This window comes from Corvus cornix, chromosome Z, assembly GCF_000738735.6.
Source record: "Corvus cornix cornix isolate S_Up_H32 chromosome Z, ASM73873v5, whole genome shotgun sequence".
NCBI lineage: Eukaryota > Metazoa > Chordata > Aves > Passeriformes > Corvidae > Corvus > Corvus cornix.
The window spans coordinates 47051598-47062801 of NC_046357.1; positions in this window are offsets into that span (position 1 = coordinate 47051598).

Genomic DNA, 11204 nt, shown 5'->3' on the forward strand with positions numbered 1-11204 from the left:
ACATGGGATTTTTAAATGTATCTATTTAAACTTCCGGAAATCTCTCTATAGGCATATTTCTCTCAAGGATGTTACATTCGGTATAGTTTAAGCTGATGCCAAAGACTGCTTAAAGAAAATAAAAACTCATACAAACAAATTGTCTCCCCACAGTATCTCTGAGGAAGCTGCCTTTGAGATGTATTCCTGCCAAAAGTGTATTTTCATATCTAAAACCTGCACTTCATGTAAACAATAAATAACTGAAGATACATTCTTTGAATTTGAATCCTAAAAAAATCCACAGAAAATTAAAAGTCAGGAAAAATAATAATTTCAAAGGATCTTGGGGGTAAATTTATCTTTGAATTGTCCATACAGATCTTGTACTTCTAAATAGCAAGCTGGAGGCTTGGATTTTTCTGGGGTTTTTGGTTACTTTTTGGTTTTGTTTGTTTGTATTTCACATTTCAGGTGTGATGTTTAGATGGTTGGTCAGTTTTACATAATTCCAACTGCATACTAAATACAAAAACCACTGTCCCTTTACAAAACATATTACCACTGCTTCAGATGGACTAAAAGCAGATGTGAGCTACACTGTGAGCATTATTTAGACCACAGATTCCAACAAATAGAAAGGCATGTGCTCACTGAAGTCTGGTTCAGGAAGAGTCAAAAGTAGCTCAGTAGTGAGGGGAACTTCTCTTTTATTAAAATGGTACAGGTTGGAAAACACCTTTGCAGAACAACTTGTTCAAGTTGCCAAGCAAAGCTGGCCCAACAAACATAAACTCAGGACTGTGTCAAGCTTTGAATTAATCCAAGAATAAAACAACCCTCGAAAAAGCCCTGAAACCCCCTTCACTTCTTTAATACTTCCATGGCAATGCTTTCCTAATATCTCACTGGAATTTTTCTTGCTGCAGAATAAGGCCGTTGCCTGTCATCCTACCACATCTCTGAGAACAGCCCGGCTCTCTCTTATCTGCAGATTGCAGTGAGATTGTTAAGACAGCAATAAAAGTCTAACATTAGACTTCCCTTTAAGTTTTATGCTGTGTGGAAGAAGTCTCTATCAAAATGGGACAATCCATTTTAAGAATAAATTGGGCAGGAGTAAAATGTAAGAAAAGTAAAACTTACAGCAAGGAAAGAAGGAGCTAAATATAGAATGCACAAAGCGGAGAGATATCTTTATATACTAAATCTAAGCAGCTGAGAAAGGGGCTGCAGAGAGGTGTGTCTGCTGGTGGACAGTCATCAGAGGGCTGTCAAATAAGAGCAAATGGGAAAGCACAGGCAGTATATGTCTTCTGCATAGTAGATGAACCAGTTGCTAATGGCTTCACAGAAGCTGGAGGATCTGAGTCTTCTAAAGATGAGCATGCATCAGTCATGCCCAGAGGAATTCAATGTTCCACACATGGATTTGAGACCTTCTATCCCTAGTGCATATGAAAGTATGCATGTGTGTCGTGATAAGTTCATTTTCCTGAGTCAAAGATCTTTCGTTCAGTGAGCATACTATGACTACTGCAGACATGGTCTCTAACTCTGAGAAGTAAGACATTTGCCATGTTTATATGAGTTTTATAGTCATAAATGTAAAACAGATGCCTATTTTATAAACATGTTCTTCTGGAAATTATGTTGTTTAAACTGTTAAATAATAATTTGTTCTAAGCAGATCAGATTCTTCTTTCCTCTGTACCAGTATAAAAACTCTTCTTACAGAATTTCAAAAGCACCTACTCTTTCATTTGTAGGTTTAGATTTTCTTCAAAGGGAACCATCCCATTATCTTCCGTAGAGTCAGAACCTTCTAAAAGTGTCTCATAAAAGTATTTGATAAAGATCTAAAGAGAGAGGAAATCTTTTGATATATAATGAAATGATTTTGAATCATTCTTCCACATGCAAGAGCAAGACAATGTATCATTTTAAAGAAGCATAATCTACTTGGCACACAGCATCAATACAGAAGCTCTTTTCCTCATTTGCTACTGAGCTAAAGTAATTGCAGTGGCATCAGTTTACAAAATCAATTACTGATCATTAAAACAAAATAATAAATAAGATATACCTTTTTGTTAAAAAAACCCCAAACAGCAAAGGATACAAGTATTGAATTTAAGCAAGAAATATTAATGTGCCCAATACAAAAAAAATTGCGACATAACAATAGGAAGAAGATATCAATATGCTGCTTTTGATCTGGGAAGGACAAGAAAAAGTTCAGTTTACATGAACTTCTTTTCAAATGGACTTTTCTTACGCTAGGTTTCATGGACTAGTGGATGGCTAGAAGATTTGAGGTAAACTTTTGAGGAACTGAGCTGCAGATCAGAGACAAAGCATGTTTTCTCATTGAACACAGCCTGGTAAGATGGGTAGGACTGTATATTTAATGACACACCACAGACTCTCTAACAGCCCATGCAGAGTGAGCGTTCATACACTCATATTCTTCAAATCTTATAAAAGGTACCTGAAACATTGCTTTGTTACATAAATTTAAGGCTAATATTTGTCATCAATATTTTCTACTTTCTACTCCTTCATTTTTACATGATTTTTTCTTGTGTTTCTGCTAACTTGCTCTCTCTCTCAATGTAATCCTCTATGATTATTCCAATTACAGAATTACACTTTTTCTGGTACAATTTTATTTGGTAAAACACAGCATTTTCAAGCTAATTTTATTATTTGAAACTTGTGATTATTTTCACTGTTAGGAAAGTCTAAAATTGCATGGTGGTCACAAATCACACCAATACATAATACAGCACCAAATTTCAAGTGGTTTTCTCTGAGGCCATCTTTGCTAACTGCCCTCTGCATTGCCTGGTTTCTTCAAACTATACTTCAGCGAATAGGGAAGCACAGGAAATTCAGGCAAGTGCTGCTGCAGATCCTGATGCCAATAAAACAAGAATGATGAAGTGCTCACCAAGATAGAAGGCATGAGGTTAAGTGCACAATCTAACCACATTCCTGTTGAATTGCAACAAACACTTGAAGATTGCTTTGTCTTCCAAGCTTAACTCTTTAATTTGTTTCCAACCTCTTCACTGCCTCTCTCTCCCTCCCTTCCTCATTTTCCCCTGTCTCTGTGTTGTGCTGACTGGGCACTCTGCTCTGTTCCACACATGAGACCAGCAGAGCAACACTGATTAGAAACATTGATTATGGTGGATGTCAGTGAGAATCCCAATGCAGCATCAATCCTGATCCTCACAAAAGGGAGGAGAAAGACAGTGAGGTTGGAGGAAAAACAACCAAAATTCAATGACTGCTGGTAACTTCACGATCTTAAATTCACTTACCCTCAAAAACTTCGTTGTTTTGAAATTAAGATATTTCTTCGTGTTAAAATCTGTGTTTTCTCAGATCAGTTTAAATAGAATGAATGATAGAGAATGGCAAAAAAACCCTTACAATTTTGGGAGTCGTCATAAACTTGCTGCTAGGAACTAGTGAGCTGCACTGCCCTTTATTTCTAGGGAAGCTTTAAGGATGGGCATATAGATCTGGAACCGGGGTTGTGTTAGCTGAAGATCTCTCCTGACCGCAGGCAGGGTTGGCTCAAGACTTTGCTAGTGAAGCTACAGCAGAATCTATCTCTGCTAATAACAATCTACTGCATTCCTCTGGTACAGGAACTACTTTGCTTTTATACCTGTGGACAAAAATTATTAATGAAGCTGCCCTTTCTACCATGAACTACCTTCAGGTTTTCGGTGGTTTTACCATGGTATCCTGGATAACACTTACATCAAATCCCATTATGAGCTCTCTTATCAATGTAAGACATTAGGGAAGGGGTCAGTTACATGATCCAGTTGCAATAGCATGATGAATTCCCTATCAGCCTTGCTAGTGTAATAAGCTGTGTGTTGGCTCTTAGCCCACTGCAAGTGTGAGGTAATTTAAATCTCTTCCATTTATGTTTAAGAAAAGGGCTTTCACCTTACTTTGCCAAAAGCTAGAAGCAAGTACACAGCCTGGTACTGCAGTTCAGCTGATATGCAGGAACTTGATATTGTGTTCGTAGTTGTGGGAAAAGTCAATGGACTGACATTTATCATGCACGGGAAGGATGAACTTGCCTATCATTCTGTAGTCAAGAGTAACATTTAATACTGGTTCAGAAGGGAGTGATTCATTCCCAGCCTCTTCCCTACAGTGAGGAAGGACAGGTCCTACTGCCCACATCCATTTAGTCACAGGGATACAGTACTAAGACCCTTAACTCTTTACCTTTCTTCATCTTCTAGGAATAAAGAAAAGATGCATTCCACCAAGCAGTAGTGAGGAAAGTGACAAGCTTGGGTGTTTTCTTGCCTACCGTCCTGGAGATATAGCTAAAATAGTAGATCCATTTTATTTTGAAAAATGCTGACTTTACAAAGCAGTACCGTATATAGGCCTAATGTACACATTATATTAGAAAATGAGGACTAGGTCAGTACTGAGACCAATGTTTTAATATGAGAGACCTCCAATTCATCTTCCGTGTTCTTAGTTTTTCTGGTTTCCTTCTCTTTTACATTTTATATCACTTCTACTCATAAGAAAAACTCTATTGGTGATTCAACAGAGCACCAATTTTCTAACAAGTAGAAGTTTTGAACTCATTTATGATAAAATTTCTATAGTTTACTAAAACTTATTATGCATGCCATGCCACTGCAGACTGCCTCTCAACCTTCCCAAAATATTTCTCATCCTCCATTTTTAAGAATTAGGAAAAGGAGGAAAGAAAATAAAAACCAACTGAAAAAAAAACCAAAGCAAAAAAAACCAAAACCCAACCTAATCAGAATCAGCCACAGGGAGACATCATATTCCAACCAAGTTGTGCATTTTAAAAAGTGTCTTGGCTGCTTCTTTCCCTCCATTTCCTTGAGTTTCTCATGAACGTAATCAAGACCCTCACCACCTAGCTTCACAGACAATAGCAAAGATGTGGTACAGGAATGAAATATGATCACAGAACAAAAATCAGCCTTTGGACAAAGGAGACTCATGATTCAGAAGTGGTCCAGGGCCACACTGAACTTCAGGTACAGTAACCCAACCCCATTGTGAAGCATCGTTCAACTATTTCAGATGTCCGTTTCACAAAGAAATTCATGAATTGCAAATAAACTTGTACTTAGAGATTAAACCTTCTGTTCCCCAGAAGTCAGAGTTCTGGCAAACAAAGAACTTCTAGACAGCAAGGGGAAATCTAGATTCCTGCTGGTTTTCACCACATTATACTCTCTAAGGGTTTGTGCAGTTAGTTTAAATGTGTGTAAAGGGTGGGTATTGGACTGTCCATGTTAGCAGACTTTTGCAATCCTTTCCCTTTTTTGTGAAGAAAACTTCACCTGAAAGAGGAGAAAATAGAGCAATGAGAGCTAAAGAATAAGAGTGGGAAAGAGGAGAAGAGAAGGAAAAACTAGGAAAGCAAAGTAAAAACAGAAAATCCTGCCACAAGAGGGTAAAAAATAATTGCCACAACCTCCCGGAGAAAACTGGCAAAACACTGAGCTTTAGGGTGTGCAGCACAAGAGTAGACAGAGAAGAGTGGAAAAATTACTGAGTGAATAGAGCAAGGAGAGAGAGTGCAAAGGAGAGTAATAGATTATGCCCTTTAACTGTACATCTCCAATTCTCTCACGTAAAGAGATAACCATTATTACTAATTAGAGATAGGAAACAAAAGCTCAAAGGCTAGGATATGTGCATGAAAAAAATAAGAGAGTAGATTAAATAAGGTGTTTGGATATGAAAGATAAAGGAATGACATAAGAAAGACTGCAGGGAAGAATGCGACATAGGAAAGAGAGTGCCAGCAATAGAAGAAGAATAAATAAAAAAGGGCAGAAAAAGAGGCTGAGCAGAAATTGATAGGAAAGTGGGCAGAGAGAGACAGAGAGATGAGCAGCAGAATGAACAGGAAGGAGCAAAATCAAATTTAAAGTGAGGTGAAAGGGACAGCCTTTTGGAAACTTTATAGTGGATCATTTATTTCAGTCATTTTCTGATCAAGCTCTAGGTCAACACACCACAGTGCCTTGAAGACAGACATCAATAAATGGAGTGAAAAAAGAGAAACCAAAGTTTCCATAATGCTCAGGGAGCAACAGGATAACAGTCTTTTAGCTGTAACAGCCATGCAGACTTTATGCCAGATTATATCGCCAACAAAGAATGCAGTTTTAAAATATGCAGACTTACAACAAGTTAAGCCACATATTCACTTACTCCTGGACATCACATTAGACACCCTGGAGTGCCACTTCAAGATGCAAAGAAAACTAAATGTCAGCTCCCTTCTTATAAATAAAAATGTAGCAGGTTCAGTCATCTTTTACCCGGTGATCAGATTTGGCTCCTAGCTAGCTGAAGAGACAGATTGGGCTTGCTCCAAATCCACAAGGTCTTCTTCAAACAGAAAAAGCCCTATTTGCGTGGCATGCAAAATTCCTCATGTCTCAAGCTCTCTAATCTAACTGTGCAGCTCAGTTACAGTCTCAGGCACTAGAAAAGAGTATAATGTTTAATTTGAGTTTACTGAGTTCTGAAACATTAAAGCCTTTCCTTTATACCAGTTTCAAAACTCTCCCTGCACTGTACTTTGCTACTTTGTATCCATTGCATTCTCTAAAAGGAGACTAATCAGTTTACTGCTTTGCCCAGTGTTTGGGTTTTCTCATCATCATTATTTTTTAACCTTGCCTGGCCATATATTTATGTTAGATTAGGACATCAAAAACACTCCTTTCCCCACCTCCCTGTCCCCACACATCCAATTTGAGCTGTTTCAGTGACTTTGATTTGTTTTTCCTTTCTCAAGGAGAGAATTAGTGTAAAACAAGGAGGAAGTGAATAGGCTGTGTAGCATTGAAGAAAATGAGCAAGAGATCGAGAGGTTACTCTCAGAGATGTTACAATCTCTCAAACTTCCACTTTAGTGGAGATCCAGGAGGACTTGGAACACTCAAGTGGTCAAGGATCTGTTGAACATGAAGGCTAGAAGCTGGTCACTGCCCATAGTGGGAGGAAGGCAAAAACTTGACAATGACAGGTAGGACTGGAACATTTTATGACAGATATGAAGCCCTAGAACTAGAAGGACAGTCAACTGATAAGAGGGATGAAGGTCCTTCTGGGATGAAGGGCCCACTCAAGGCAATGCAATCTTACCCGTCCTTCATGAACTTCTCTGTTAAGAGAAAAGAAGGGTGGTTGTCAGACATGGCTCCCTTCTAATGGAAGGGAGGGCCCAATATGCAAACCAGACCCAACCAACAGGAAAGTCTTCTCCCTCCCTGGGGCTCAGGTAAGAGATATTACTAGAAAGCTCTCCAGCCCAGTAAGGCTCTTTGATTGTTGGTTCTTCAAGTCAGTGGTGATAAGATAACAAAGAGACAATCAAAATGGATATCAGGGTCTTAGGATGATTGGTTGAAGAATCAGGAGCACAAGTAGCATTTTCCTTGATTGTTCCAGTAGTAGGAATAATATTGAAAGGAACAGGTAGATCCATCAGGTCAATTCATGGCTCTGAGGTTGGTGTCACTGGAAAAATTTTGGAGTTTTTGACCATGAGGTAAGCTTTACAATATTTGGTTAATGGCACCTGATGGGATGAACCTTTGTAAGAGGGGAAAAAGGGTTCAAACACAGGAGGCGGTGGGGCTCATCGACAAAGCTTTAAATTAGTTTCAAAGGGGGAACGGACAAATCAATGCTTGCCAGAGCCATAGGAAGTCACACCAAAGCTTGAAGGAGGGAATGCCAGCGGGATCTCTCACGCTGCTCCAGGTGTCAGCTACCATGGACCACACCTAAAATGTTTCTACACCAATGCGCACTGTGTGAGGAGCAATAAAGAGGAGCTTGAGGCTTTGGCCTGGTCTCAGAGATTTTACATCACTGGAATAAATGAAACCAGGCAGGATGAGCCCTGTGTCTGGAGTGCCATGTTGGACAGTCACAGGCTCTTCAGGAGGGACAGGCAGGGCAGGAGAGGTGGAAGGGCTGGAATGTACAGAGCCTGAAGTTGGCAATGGCAGGGTGACAGTGTCTGAGTAAGGATTAAGGGACACACAAATAATGCAGGTGTCATTGCAGAAGTCTGCTGTGGCCACCTAGCCAGGACAATGATGCCAGTGAATTATTCTTTGAGGAACTAAGGGACACCTTCAAAGCAACTGCCTTTGTCCTTATAGGAACATCAATGTGCCAAATGTTAACAGGGAGCATCACACAGCTAGCACAAGCAAGTCCCGAATAGTCCTAAAACATCTCAATGAAAACTTCAAGGTATAGTTACTAATGGAGCCAACTAGGAAAGGTGCCTTCCTTTGCCTTGATTTATTGCTTGTTAAGAGACAGGCTCTCATGTGTGAAGATTTGTGGCCATCGTGGCTCCAGCAACCATGAAGCAATCAAGCTTAAAATCTCTGTTGTCATGTTGTGATTCTTGGGACTGAATTGTACCAGGCCAGGAGCTGGACACTGGTGATCCTTGTGGGCCCCTTCCAATGCAGGATGTTCTATGATTCTATGATAAACATATATAAATACACACAATATACTTTTACATCTGTAATATATAATTATATATTATATATTACTCAAAATATATGTATGCACAATACATATTTATCACATGTTTCAAAGAGGGGCAATGAAGCTGATGAAGGGGCTGGAACACAAGTCTTATGAGGAGAAGCTGAGTGTACTAGGGTTCTTTAACCTGGAAAAAAGGAGGGTCAGGGGAAGCCTTATCACTCTCTTTAACTGCCTGAAAGGAGGTTGTGTTGAGGTGAGTGTCAGTTTCTTCTACCAGGTAATATGTGACAAGGCCAAGAGGAAATGCCCTCAAGTTTTGACATGGAGTTTTAGATTAGATATTAGGAAAAAATTCTTAATTGACAGGGTTACCAAACATTGCAACTTCCTGTGTAAGACTTCCCAGGGAAGTGGTGAAGTTGGCATCCTTGAAAGTATTCAAGAAACACGTGGATATGGCACTGGAGGACATGGTTTAGTGGTGAATGTGGTGATGGAGCTAGGTTGTTTTTGGACTTGATGATTTAAGAGTTCTTTTCCAACCTTAACTTTTCATGATTCTATAGAACTGACCATGTACATTTATGAGTTACTCCTCAGATTGTTCCATTGCCACCCTCGCATATCTTCCTTGGTGACAGTTGCACTGAATAATCTGATGATTTGGAACCCACCATCAACAGGTCAACAGGCACAGGGTATTTGGGGACACTTTATTAGCATGCCCTGAAGTTCCAAAACTCTGCTTTGAAGTTGAGCACTAAGAACTTGCTTGAGTTAGCGGGACATCAAAGTAGCTATTCCCATATCCAAAGTAAACAAAACCCTTTTTTTTAACTCTAGAGATTTTATGGAGCAAGACTTCTCTCCAAAAGGCAGGAGCATGGACAAAACTCTTCCACATTCCATATTTCTGTATGTGAGATCTTTAAAAAACTTCTAATCGACTTACTTCTTATTTCCAGTCATCAGCTCTAGTGTCACAAACTTCCCCGGACGTTTATGAGTTATTGATCTTCTTTCCAGCTTTGCTCAAAGAATGGAGGCATGACAGATTTGCTTTACACAGAGCAAAGTCAACCCGAATGTTGCACACATGTTGCTGCCATGTTATTCAGGTCATGTTATGGGGCTTCTTTGTAGATTACAGCACTCCAGCCCTTCTACCCTAAGAAAATTAAAATAAATAAGCTAACTAAAAGACAATAGGCTTTATATATTTTTTACTCGTGTGTAACTAGATTATTTCCTTAACTAAACCCCTTCTATTCTCCTCTGTTGTGTCAGTCTTGACAGAAGTAGAAATCCAACTTACATTTGTCATGCTGCTATCCGTATGACAGTTTCCATCTCTCTTCCTCCCTCCAAATGTCTGGCATTTGTACACAGGAAGAAAAGAGACAGAAACTCCTGAAAACTGGACACTTTTATCCTTACAGCCACATTCATTTACTGAAGAAGAGAATTTGTGCCCACGCTAAGACTATTCCTGTTCTTAGGTCAAAGTGAAAACATTCTCTCCTTGAAGATGAGACTATGACCTTGGACTGAGCACCTGAAGATAGGAGCATGTAGTCCTGCTCTTCTGACTGTTGTTCCTGCAGTGACAGACCCTGCCACACAGCCAGGGTGGATGTGACAAAGAGAGATGACTTTGGACACAAGCTCTCCACCAGAGCCCTAGAGGAGAGTGATGGTGAACAGAAATTGCATATAGCTGGGTAGCTTAAGCTCCCTTCCTAAGACTTTCTCACCTGGTCCAAGGCAGGTCCTTAAATTATATTTTTTAATAAGTACAGCAAGATCATATCTTTAAAGGAGGCATCACTCCCATCTAATCACAAAACACGCAGCTTTTTATTGCTTGGTTTTACTGTCCAGGAGAACCCCAGGACTGTTCACAGCGGGGGCCTGTGATGAAGGTGATAATATTAATTAACTTCACCCCAAAGAGCATGAGTAGGCTCAATTAACTTGCACTTGAAATCGCTGTGAAACTCTCACATAAAAGTAATGGTGTTCTTTATCAGTTATTCCAAGTCAGTTATTCCAGTCTAATAACATTCTTATTACTATTCTTATGTTTATCTTTTGTAAAAAAAAAAAAAAAGAGAAGCTAAAGAAATGGATCCTGTCACTTTTAGATTCCCAAGAAAATTTCTGAACATTTGTACATCACAGATGGTATGAAGCCTAAAATCATTAAAATAAAATCAATGAAGTATCGAAAAAAAGACAAAAATCTAGGACTATACAAGTGAACCAATCCTCCAGAAAATTAAAAAACCTGAATAAGACGTAATAAACAAAAGGTGTCAAGTATTTTAAAAACACTGGGATTGTTTTTGTTGGTTTTTGTTCTAGTTTGGTTTGGCTGGTTGGTTGTGCATATTAATCAACTCAGTAAACCAGTTTTACAAATATTCTGTTGTTAAACAAGGTGATAAAGTAATAAGAGGGTAATTCTCATTTCTACAGTAGTGATCTTTAAAAGGCTGTATTAAATGATACAGTAATCTTTGTCCACAGGCTGGAAAAATATCTGTCTCACTCAGCTGGAGAAAAATTACAAAAGAAAAAATATGAACTGTTCATCTCCTTTAATTATCTGTAACAGCAGTCCCCTACTTCATTATGTTAGCTAAATAAAT